Raw genomic sequence first — 12,718 nt, forward strand, 5'->3', positions numbered from 1 at the left:
GCTGGCCTGGTCACCACCAACTGCCCTCCCCTGCAGGCCTTGTCCCTCTCAACTGCCCTCACCTGCAGGCCTGATCACCCCCAATGCCCTCCCTTGCAGGCCTGGTCCCTCCCAACTGCCCTCCCTTGCTGGCCTGATTGCCCACTACTGCCCTCCCCTGCTGGCCATCTTGTGGTGGCCATCTTGTGTCCACAAGGAGGCAGCCATCTTGTGTGTTGGAGTGATGGTCAATTTGCATATTAGGCTTTTTTATATAGAAAGAACAATTCTAAATCGACTTTTGCCACACACCATATATGGGAATTGGAAGGGAAGTTTCCTGGCTATTATGGTTTTCCTTTCATTACAAAAGTAATACCTTAATAAATTAAAAAACAAACAAAAACAACCCACATTACAGAAGGGCATGAAACAAAACATAATATTCTCCAACCTCTTACCCAGTCCCACAGCCCAGGGGTAACCACTGCTAACTATTTCTTGAATATCCACCTGAGGATGTGTGTGTGTGTGGGGGGGGGGGGGATTATGCATATATGTATGTAATACCACATGTGTGATAATGTAATTTGCATCTCTTGAGAAATAAGCATACTTAGAATGAATAATTATTGCTGAGGACATGTAACTTCAAATATGTCCTACTGTAAGACCAAAGGCTGCTGGTAGTTTCCCTCTTCAGAATCTGAGGACCTTGGCCACCAGTGGGGAGGCTGTGGGGAGGCCTTGTGCAGCCTGGCTCCATGACCCTGGGCTGCTACTCTCAGTTCCTTTCTCACCGCTGGCAGCAAAGGAGTTTGGTTCCAGGTCCCTGACCACGGGGTACTCGTTGGGGGGTTGAAAGTCACAGCCACATTGTCTTGATTAACCCAGCTCATCCAACTGAAGTGCATCCATATCAGGCAATTAGGACTCACTCCTGAGACCGAGCAGGCGACTATAAGCCAGCTCTTGTTCACACACCAACCACAAATGATCCTTCCCCTCTTCTTATTTTAAATGCAAAGCAGGTACACAGCTGTGAATATGAGAGACAGGCCAGTGCCCTGTGCAACGAAAAACAGTCACCAGCACTTAGCAAACACTATGGTGCCTGCCATCATGAGCTTGTGAAACCAGGGACAATGAATACATTTAGCCATTAACAACTTTATTTCCAAAGCAAACATATGTGCTTGCAGTGGGAGCCTGTGCTCACTGAGAATGAATTGCTCAACAAGAGTGCATCGAAGGAGGAGCGCGGTGTGTGAGGGGCACACACTATGGAAGGAGTTCGCAATAGACAAAACAGGTGGAGTCCTTTTCCAGGGCCTTACTCAGGAGCCGATGATTCGCTTTCCTAACTTTTTAATAAATGCAGTGGGGTTTTCCGTTTGAGAAGGGAAAAGTCTGGGGTTCCATGGTGTCTCTTACAAAAGACTGCTAAAGGCAAGACTGTAGGAAACTGGGGTTTTGAAGATCTAACTGTGGCTTTTCTTGCTGGTAACTCCTCCTCCTTCTCATTATTTTCCGGGGGCTACACTCTTCTTCCTTTGCCATGTATACAATTTCTCCTGCGTGCCTTGGGCTGAGAAACACTGGCAGAAATGTTAGTATGTCCCCGGGTTTTCAAGGAAAACAGAGTAATATAAGGCAACCTGGCCACTTGGATAGTCTTCCCTGTTAGATGCAACCACACACACTTCCTTCTCCCTCACTGATGATATGGCAAAAACTCTGCATTCCTTGACTCTGAAAAATTCTGAAACTGCAGGGATCACCAAATTCAGTGAGAATCTAGAGTTTATTAAAGAGGTGGGGAGATATCAAGTCCGGATTATTTTCTGCCTGATCAGTTCTGCCAGGATTTATTCTTTATTTTGGCACTTTTCAAATGATGAAGTAAAGTGTCTCCCTCTCTCTCTCATCAGGGATGCTGAGACTTTCTCCTCCTGGGGGATCTGGGACCCCCAAGGTTCCCCTTTTACCTCTCTCCTAAAGAAAACGATATGACCATCTTAACCAGAGTCAGGAGCTTAGGGCCTCACATTTCCATCTGAGCTATTGATAGAGATGGTCTTATTTCTAAAACATCATTTATTCTTGAGAGCCCTCTGTGAGAGAGGAACACCTCACATAGGTTGGTGTGGAGAGGAGCTAGTTGGTCCTCTGCCAGTGGCGTTGGCAATGGTGAGTGGAGTCCTAGCATGTGGGGAGCCAATAGAGGGAGAAGTCACACTGTGCACTCCTCCCCAAGCTTCTGGTATTTCTACTGATGACTTATTCAACCTGCTGGAAAGGCGCTCAGTCGTGGAAATGTCTGTGAGCACCTTTAAGTCAAACCAGGTGGGCAAGAGGTTAAATAGGAAATGAGAAAAGCCTTCCATTTGACAGACTGAGGCTTCTCTCCATGGTGGTGACCGACAGGAAAAGGCTGCTTGGGAATTCTGGCTTGGAAATTCCCCTCAGCCTCAAGCATTCCTGAAAGCGGAAGGCTACTAGTCTCCTGGCCATCTGTGTGTTTCTGAAAAAAGATGCTGAGTTGAATGTTACTGCAAAGATCTGATGATAATTTACATTTCAAAATTCAAAGTGACCAATTTACTATAGTTATGAAGATTCACTGAAAAACCCATATCTTATCATAATTTATCTAAGAAATGCATTCAACCTTCCAGCCCATTGCCTGCCTACTTAACTCCACAAAGAATATTATCTATATGTAAGAATTGGAAGCATTTGGCAATATTCTACATTTTTTCAGAATTTTCTCAGAAAGAATAGCATGTCAAAGAATATTCTGGGGGAAAAAATAGAATGTTCTTCTTAGGATGTCTGTAATTCAAAAATTCAAGCTAAGTATTTTGAAAAGATTCCTATGGCTGCAGTGTTGAAATAGTTTGGAAAGGGGGTAAGAATTAATGTGAGGGGCCCATTGAGGAACTCCTGGTATAGGAAGCCTGATTCTGGGTGGGGACTCCCTTGCTGTCTGGGTCAGGGAGGAAATGTCAGCCTCTCCCTGCTGATGACCACCTTCCTATCCCTGGGCAGCCAGTGAGCAGGCTCCTGACTTGAACTTGGTGACAGCTGGCTTCTTTCCAAGCCTTCTGTGTACAGCAAAGACAACAAAGGATCAGGAACATAGGAATCAAATTTATAATAATATCTCTCACTTACGGGGAGCTTACTATGTGCAGGGACTTCCCCCATGGCTCACAGTGTTCTAGGCAGAACTGTATTGTCCTCAGATCCGTAAGTTGAAGGCCTAACCTCAGGTGCCTCAGATCATGACTGTATTTGGTGATAGGGTCTTTAACTAGGTAGTCTCCAGGGAACTGCAAATTAAAACCACCAGATATGGCCTCACGCATGTCAGGTTGAGTATCATCAAGGAGTCAAGGAGTAACATGTGCTGGTGAGGGTGTGGAGAGGAGGGAACCCTCGTGCACTGTCTGAGAAATTGTTAATTGTTCAGCCACTATCAAAACAGCATGGGTATTCCTCAAGAAATTAAAAATAGAGCTACTGCATGACCCAGCAATACCACTTCTGTCCATTTTTCTGTACAAAATAAAAACACTAATTGGAAATAATATATGCATCTTTGTGATCATTGTAGCATTATTTATAACAGCCAAGATATGGAAGCAACCTAAGTGTCCATAATAGATGAGTGGATAAAGACAAAGTGGTACATAGATATAATGGAATACTACTCAGCTATGAAAAGAAGGAAATTTTGCCATTTGCAACAAAATGGATGAACCTAGAGCATATTAGGCTAAATTAAAAAAAAATAGACAGAGAAAGACAAACACTGTATGATTTCACTTATAAATGTAATCTAAAAAACAAACAAGTGCATTAAAAATAAAACACATGAATTAAAAACAAAACAAGACTCGTAGATACAGAGAATTAACTGATGGTCGAGAAGGGGAGAGATGTGTGAAAATAAACAAGGTAATTAACGTAAAACAAGGTCTTATGCATGGGCCCTCATCCAACATGGTTGGTACCCTTATAAGAAGAGATTAGGACAGCTAGCACTCACCTGGCACAACCATGATCAGACACGGAGAGAAGGTGGCTGTCTACAAGACAAGGACACTTTGACCTTGGACATCTAACCGACAGAGCTGTATGATAATAAACCTCTGTTGTGTAAGCCACCCAGCCTGAGGCATTCAGTTTTGGCAGCCCTAACAAGCTAGGATAATAAGTATTAAGTAGTTTACTCCACATGCCAATCCTTCCATGTAGATGCTGTAACCATCTACTGATGCCCAGGAGACCAGTAACTTGTGGAGGTCACATCCGTGGAAGCTGGCAGAGTCCCCTGTGGGTGAGGACAGCTGGCTCCCTGGGCCATGCCTTTCCCCCGGGGCAGTGCCTCTGAGGATGACTGAGAGAATGGCTGAGAGCAGGCAGGATAACCACGGACTCGCTGGGGTTTGGGCTAGAAGCTGCTGCTGCTTCTGCCAGTCGAATCTGAGGACTGTCTCCTCGGGGGTAAGCAGACTGCTTGCAAAGAGGCCCACACGGAGGGCTTAGACCTCAGGGAGACGCCGTGCAGACGTCAGGGGAAAGCTGGGCTCCACATTAGGCCCAGAGGGAGCAGGACTAAAGAAAAGGCAACTTGCACACAAGGAAATATACCAAGGTCTCCATCCCCGGCCAGGGGATGCTATAGTTATAGTTCTGTAGCTATAGACAGGGACCCTGGCCCTCCTGCCTGCTCCCTGTCCACCTTCCTGACACTGAGGCCTGATGGCTCACGTGGCCACTCATCCAATTATCCTGAACCTTCCCCACCTGCACGCAGGCTTGTGGAGGAAACAGACCTGGAAGCAGCAGAGAACGCCAACCTATTTGTTCACTAGGAGCCATGAAAGGAAACCTGAAAGAGTGGAGTATGAAGAGAAAAACTTTCCTGAAAAAATAGTTAGAATTCTTAAACAGATTCTAGAGGAGGGTATTTCACTAAAACTAGATCCAGTGGCTATAAAAAATGAAGTAAAAAGAGCTCTCAGATATTAAAAACGTGGCCACACTCCCTCCCTCCCACCAAAGTGGAGGGTGCACACAGTAAATACGCACTGAACAGCGTGGCTGGAGGTCGCAAAGAGAGAGCAGAGGTACAGTCGTCCCCCCTTATTCAAGGGAGAGATGAACCCCAGGGTTCAAACGGTGCTGACCCCTAGATCTACTGTGATTTCTCCTGTACACACATATCTATAAAATAACTTCATTTATAAATTAGGCACATAAGAGATGAGCAACAATTACTGCTAATAAATAGAACAATTATAACAACATACTGTGATGAAAGTGATGTGACTGACTCTTTCAAAATACCTTACTGCCCTGTACTCCCCCTTCCTGTGCTGGGTGAGAGGATACAGCCCTGTGATGAGATGGAGGTAGGTGGATGGCGGGGTGTTGTTAACCAGCATCAGGCTCCTCTCCCCGTCTCACAATAGGTAACATGCACATTAGGCATGTCCGAGTTGCCGGCACCCCTATTGCGTTTTGTGGCCATTATTAAGTCAAAGAAGGATGACTGAAAGCAAGCTCTGAGATACCTCCACTTTGATCTGATCACCAGGATGGCTACTGAGAGGCTCAGGTAGGGAGTGTCTACAGGTGGAGACACTGGACCAGGGATGATTCGTGTCCTGGGCTGGAGGGAGCTGGTCTCACGAGATTTAATCCTGCTCCTCAAAACGGGGTGTGATGAAAAAACATGTGAATGTTTATTACTGGAATTTTAATATTTTTGGAGCTCAGTCCTGGAAACACAGAAAGTGAAATCGTGGATAAGGGGAAGACTACTGGAGTCGGTGTATCATAAATACAGAAGAAAGACAAGGGGAGTAGGCTGTTAGAGAAAAGTGTACAGGGATGGGGGCAAATTTTAAGAAATCCAACGATTACCACCAGATAGGAACTTTAGGAGGGGACAACAGAGATTATATTGTAAAAGAAGTTGTAAGAAGGAATAGTGGAATTGTTACTTCAAGATTTTGATCAAAAGGACCCACCATTATGGATTAGGATACAGGAAAATCTCACACATCTAGACACACCCCGGTAAATTTTCAGAACTCCAAAGACAAAGAGGAAATCCTAAGACACCTAGAGAGGAAAAGAGGAGAGACAGCTGCAGTAAAAGTGTCCTCACACCTTCTAACTAGATGTTTATTTCTCATGTGCTTAACCATTTAAAGGAGCACTTTGGGTGGCTTTCCTTCACACACTGGTTCAAGGAACCACTTCCATCTGTGGTTCTGCCGCCAGCGGTTCAGCTTATTGAAAGGAAAGAATGTGTGGAGAGACCACAGTTGCTTCATAAGAGCCTTGGTCCCTAAAAGAAATGAATTACTTCTGCTGTTGATACCTGGCTTAACACAGAGGAGACTGGGAAATACAACCTCCTGTGTGCCCTTGGAGGGAGCAGATATTATTGAATAGCACTTTCTATTACAGGATGACAGTCTAGCCACATTCTGGTGGCCAACTGCTGAAAGGGAACATTGATGTTAAAAAATAAGGCCTGACCAGTGTGGCTCAGTAGTTGAGTGTTGACTTACCAGGAACCAGGAGGTCAATGTTTGATTCCCAACCAGGGCACATGCCCAGGTTGTGGGCTTAATCCCCAGTTTGGGGCATGCGGGAAGCAGCCAATCCATGATTATAACCATCTTCTCAGAGCAATCAAAAAACTTCTGGCCCAGGTGGCATGGTTTAGTGGTTGAGTGTGGACCCATGAACCAGGAGGTCATGGTTTAATTTCCAGTCAGGGCATATGCCCAGTTGTGGGCTCCATCCCCAAAACCCAGGCCAATTTCCAGTCAAGGGCACATGGCCTGGGTTTTGGGCTGGATCCTCAGGCAGGGCATGCAGGAGGCAGCCAATCCATGATACTCTCTCATCATTGATGTTTCTATCTCTCTTTCCCTCTCCCTTCCTCTCTGGAATTAATAAAAATATATTAAAAAATAAAAACTAATATGGCCATATTTACAATTTTTTTTTACAAAGGAGGACTTGAACTGAAAATTTTTTAGCTTAATTTGATAATATATACTCCAATATATTGAGTATAAAAGTGATAATTCAGAAAGTTTGCTAACTACTCAATTTATATTAAAAAAATCTTACTCTTCGTATTCACTATATTTTAAAAAATACATAATTCTAAGAAAGGCGGCAACATGAATTCAAAGAAAGAGAACAGTTGAGAATGACTCAGACGATAGAAAGAAAATAATAGCAGATATAATATACTGGACACTTGGTAATACCTTTTTTTAGGTGGAATGATTTAGGATTACACTTAATATTTCATGGGTCCAATTATTCTATTTAGTTTTGGAGCTAAAAATTGACATTTTAACAGAGTTGTAAATGCTCTTTGTTTTATTTAGATCAACCCACAGATAGAATGTGAAATAATCAATCACAGGTTAAATATGAAGAGTAAGAATATAATTAAAAATCAGAAAGTAGAATTGATAAACTAAATTATTGAAAATTTTATTTGGAAGACAATAGATTCTTCCTAAATTTCATAAATTAAGAAGAAGAAAAATAAGTACATGACCACAGAGTAACTAAAAACTTGTACTCCTACTCCTCTGTGGAGAGTGGGATTAGGGGGAAGGGGACTGAGAGGGTCAATAAATTTATTTTACAATTTTATGTATTTCTGCATTGCTAGCATTTAAAGAAAATGAAGTAGTCTATAATAAAAATTGCCCCCAATAGCCATTCAATTTTAAAAATAATAACATCCTAAATGGTGAAAAACAAAGCCAGATGTAGAATTCTCAGAAAACCTTAAGAATATATTGGCATCTCCATAATTTCTACCTAATCTCTAAATTCTGTTGCACTAGGCATTTAGTGTAGTAATTTACCTTCTCCAGTGCATTTTCACTTTTGTAAAATGAAGGCTTTGATTTAAATCATGCCTACGTTCTAGCTCTCCAGTTCTAGGTTCTTATGACCTCGACATAATGATGCTATATTTAAAAACAAAATAATTCTCACTGGAATGAAGAGAAGCAGTGAATTTTATTTCTGTGGTGGTATCTCCTTTCATCTTTTCTGGACTAGTTTACTTACTAAGACCTTTATTGAGCCTATTTATTTCAGAATCAATTATTATGTTCAAATAAAGAAGATAATATTTCCAAGATATTTGTTGCCTTTATAGCCAAGACCTCAAGAAAAGTCATTGGTCAGGAAGTTTAAAAGAATTTTTCCTTAGCTGAACCAACCATAAAATCAGGTATCCGAAATAGCTGTGGAAATACTGACTGTATATTCCTCAATATTAAATCTTTGGGGAGTTTCAACTTATTAATAACCTTGTTTCTGATTCTTCAATTTCTGTAGGATTTATGAATATATCTCAGTGTGCAAACTATATCCATATGATATCCTGAATGGCTTTTTTTTTTTCCTGATTCTGTAAGTACTTTTCTCTGACCACCAATTTTTAATTTGAGATATTTGGGACAGGTTTATTCTGAACAACGTACTTCTACCAGCAATGGGGCTTTGCTCAGCATGTAGAAGCAGTGAATAAGAGTAACTTTAATGCTTGTCTACATTAAAAGAACAAAATATTTTAAAGCACTAAACATATGTCTTTTTCAAATTATAGTATTTATTTTCTAACATAACCAGAGTCTGTTACTGGGTTCACATTTTAGCAGTAAAGTATTTGTATTTTTTATGCCTTAAGGCAGAGAGAGACAAAGAGAGTGGAAGGAGGAGGAGGAGGAGGAGGAGGAGGAGGAGGAGGAGGAGGAGGAGGAGGAGGAGGAGGAGGAGGAGGAGGGGGAGGAGGAGGAGGGGGAGGAGGGGGAGGGGGAGGAGGAAGAGAAGTCTTTGCCAAGTTGTTCATTAGCTTTAGTTCAAGCCTTTAAACATCCCTTTCTATAGTTCATGCTAACACAAACTCATTTCTTATTAGCAAGGATTTACAGTTTTATATAATTATTAGCACATAATTTTCTACTAGAATGAAACAGTACTGATTAGTCATCTGGCCATATAAATTAAGATAAAATTAAGATTTCTATTTCTTTAAGAAAAAGTATTTGAGGATATATTGCTTCTATTGAGAGGTATGGCTGTCACATTTTTACAATATAGACATACTCAGCTTTGTAAATGTTTTGTTTATTGTATTCCATATACCTTCTTACTTTTAATGTCTACAAAAAGAATATAAATGTAGCACTACATTAAAAATAAATAGCATATCCGGCTGGGATTTTCTCTGTGAGCCACTGTTAAGAAGAACAGAAAATCTCCACAGGTTACTTCTCACGAGGCTCTCAGTCCATCTGTTTAGAACTTTTGTTGTTAGGAAAGTTTTACTCAGGCATTCAAACTCTTGGAACTGCTAAACCAAGTCTCGAAAGCTGGTAGGAGTTTCTGAGAGGAAAGATATTTGTAAACTTGTTAAATTTCTTAGTTTCAATAATGATGGTCTGTCTTTTGTTCACCAGCTCCTGCAGCATCTCTAAGGATAAAATTTTGTGACATAAATTCTGCTATGGCCAGAGGGGCTGCTTCTTATTTGAGACAATGTATGCCATGAAGACTCATATCATGATGATCAAATATAGATGCATGTGCTCTTTTCTTATCTAAGAACGATAATAATAATATGGATAACAAGAAACTAGAATTATTGGCATGTCTGTGATGTCCAACATCTAGTAAAGATTTCATATGCTATAAAGAATGAAGCAGAATATGGTGTAAGTTATTCTATATAATAAAGAGCAATTATGCAAATTGACCATCAATCCAACACACAAGATGGCCGCCCCCATGTGAACACAAGATGGCCAGCAGGGGAAGGCAGTTGTGGGTGATAAGGCCAGCAGGGGAGGGCAGTTGGGAGGGACCAGGCCTGCAAGGGAGGGCAGTTGGGGGTGACCAGGTTGGCAGGGGAGGGCAGTTAGGAGGGGACCAGGCCTTCAGGGAGGGCAGTTGGGGCAACCAGGCCTGCAGGGGAGTGCAGTTAAGGGCAATCAGGCTGGCAAGGGAGGGCAGTTAGGGATGACCAGGCTGGCAGGGAAGGGTAGTTAGGGGCAATTGGACCAGCAGGGGAGCAGTTAGGCATTGATCAGGCTGGCATGGGAGTGGTTAGGGGGTGATCAGGCTGGCAGGCAGAAGTGATTAGGGGCAATCAGGCAGGCAGGCAGGCAAAGTGGTTGGGAGCCAGCAGTCCTGGATTGTCAGAGGGATCGGGCCTAAATGGGCAGTCGGACATCCCTCGAGGGGTCCCAGATTGGAGAGGGTGCAGGCTGGGCTGAGGGACACCCTCCACCCCCCCATGCATGAATTTCATGCACCGGGCCTCTAGTGTCTAATAAAAGTAGAGATTGTCCTGGCTGGTGTAGCTCAGTTGCTTGGAATATCCAACCAAGAACCAAAGGGTCTTGGGTTTGATTACTGGTGAGGGCACATACCTAGGTTGTGGGTTCTATACCTAGTCAGAGAGTATAAGGAATTCACCCAATTAATCTCTCTCTCTCTCTCTCCCCCTCCCTTACCCTACCTTTCTCTCTAAAATCAATTTAAAAAGCATATCCTGGTGAGGATTAAAAATAAAAAAGATTGATATTACAGAGAACAGTTTATCTGTTCATTTTATTATTTCAATTAATATTCAAGAATATATCATTTTATTACTGAGGATCAATAAGAAAAATTTCAAAAATAATTTAAAAATTTAATAGCATTTAATTAATGCCTACTATGTGCTGTTCACTAACTCAGAATAGTTTTCTCAGTAAATGCATATGGTCCTTCTCCAGTCCCTTGTCTTTCTGCCACTATGAAAATCACCACTCAGACATCCTGCTGCAGTGACATAATTGACAAGCACCAACTTTTGCCCCTCTCACTCCACTACCTCCTTCATGCCTGAGTCCATAAATCCCAGGAGCACCCTCAGCCATCACAGGAGGGGTAGAGTCTAGATCAGTGATTCCCAACACGAGGCACATGCCCCACAGGGGGGCAATTTGATTTTTAAGAGGGACAAATCTATAATGAATTATTAACAGTGATTTTTTTGGCATTTTTTATGGTTTTAGGAGCCTCATATACAGTATAAAACGTATATTGAGGCATATTTATGCATTTCAGTTCTCTGATAAATATTTTAAAACTTTGCTATTTTTTCATGTCACTTCATATTATTTTATTTTTTAACAATTCTTAGGGATTTCTTCCTCAGTACTTCAACTGTCCTTTTGTTCTTTTGTTTTTCTCTTTCATGGATGTCGTGTTTCTTGGAAGCTTGTTTAGACCAAGTTAATGGCCTTTTAGGCTTTCTCCACTTGAATAAGATTGCATTTTTTGAATAATAAGAATTATATGTCACGGGGGGGCGGGGCATCAGGATTTTAGAGATTCTTAGGTGTGGCATGGCCAAAAAAAAGGTTGGGAACCACTGGTCTAGACCCATGCCTAAAAGACACAGGACTCCTCAGCTGGGCATCTGCCTTCAAGGTCCAGCCATCAGAAGTGCATTCCAAAGTAAGCCACTTCTTCCCCACTGTCCTGGCCCCACCCTCCACTCCATAGGGACAGGACTTCATGGAGGTCTGAAGGCTGTCCCTGCCTTCTTTGGCTCTGTCTCCTTTTTCCTTCACTGTATCCCCCGATAAATCATTTGCAGACTCCGTCCTGTGTTGGGTGTCTGCTTGAGGGAAGATCCCAACTGACAGCAACCCTGTTTGGCATCTGCTTAGGCTTAGGACCTTGCTACTCTTCTCTGCTTTTCCTGCCGCTGCCTACCAGGGCTTCCTTCTGATTTCTTCTTATCCTCTTTGTTTTCCAACCCCTGCTTCTCTGTATCTACCTCCTTATTCCACACGTCTCGCTTTCTTCTTTAGGTTTGTTACTGCGATAGCCTGCTATATCCTGAATGACTAACACTGTAGCTGACACCTAGTACATACTCAGTAAGTATGTATTGAAATACGTGTTTCTGAGAAAGCCAAAAAAACATGTTTTTGGAATGCGGTTCTTTTCTGACTATGTAGATGCAAGTCGGCTCTTATTGTTCCTGACATCTAGTGGCTGGATGAAAAACTAGTCTGAGACCTGAAGGAATTTCATTGGCTGGCTAGCATCCAAAGAATAGAAAGTATCAAAATATTTAGTCTTCAAGGCATGTACAACTCTTATAGGGTTAGTCTACCTTTGAGATGCATAACAGGTTATGTATTATTCGTGAAAATGCCAGTAAATTTATCATGGAAGGTAGAGGTCCTGTGAGATAGGGTAATTCGGTCCTTCTGGGTACGTGAGTGAGCAAGCTGGCTGAATCTGACCATCTCAGGGATTCTATAATCATGACATCCTACTCCATCCACCTATGAAAATAAAACTAAAACATACAAAACATACAAAAATTGCAAGTTGTAGTATAGCAGTGACAGCTCCTAGAGTATGGACAAGGAATGAGGTTGCAATTCCCACATCCCCAATGGCCAAATGTGAACTCAACAAGAATCTCAAACAAGGACCTGCTGAACTATATATTCACACCATGTTCTCAACTTGGATAACCAGAGAGCAAAATGAGAAAGAGCTGGGCCCCAGGGGAAACTCACGTTTATTACTTTTCTCCCTTCTGTTACTGCATTCCACAACTACAGGTAAGTGCCAACCGTGTCCCAGGCGCTGTTCCAGGCTC

The sequence above is a fragment of the Eptesicus fuscus genome, chromosome 8 (assembly GCF_027574615.1).
Source record: "Eptesicus fuscus isolate TK198812 chromosome 8, DD_ASM_mEF_20220401, whole genome shotgun sequence".
NCBI classification, from domain to species: domain Eukaryota; kingdom Metazoa; phylum Chordata; class Mammalia; order Chiroptera; family Vespertilionidae; genus Eptesicus; species Eptesicus fuscus.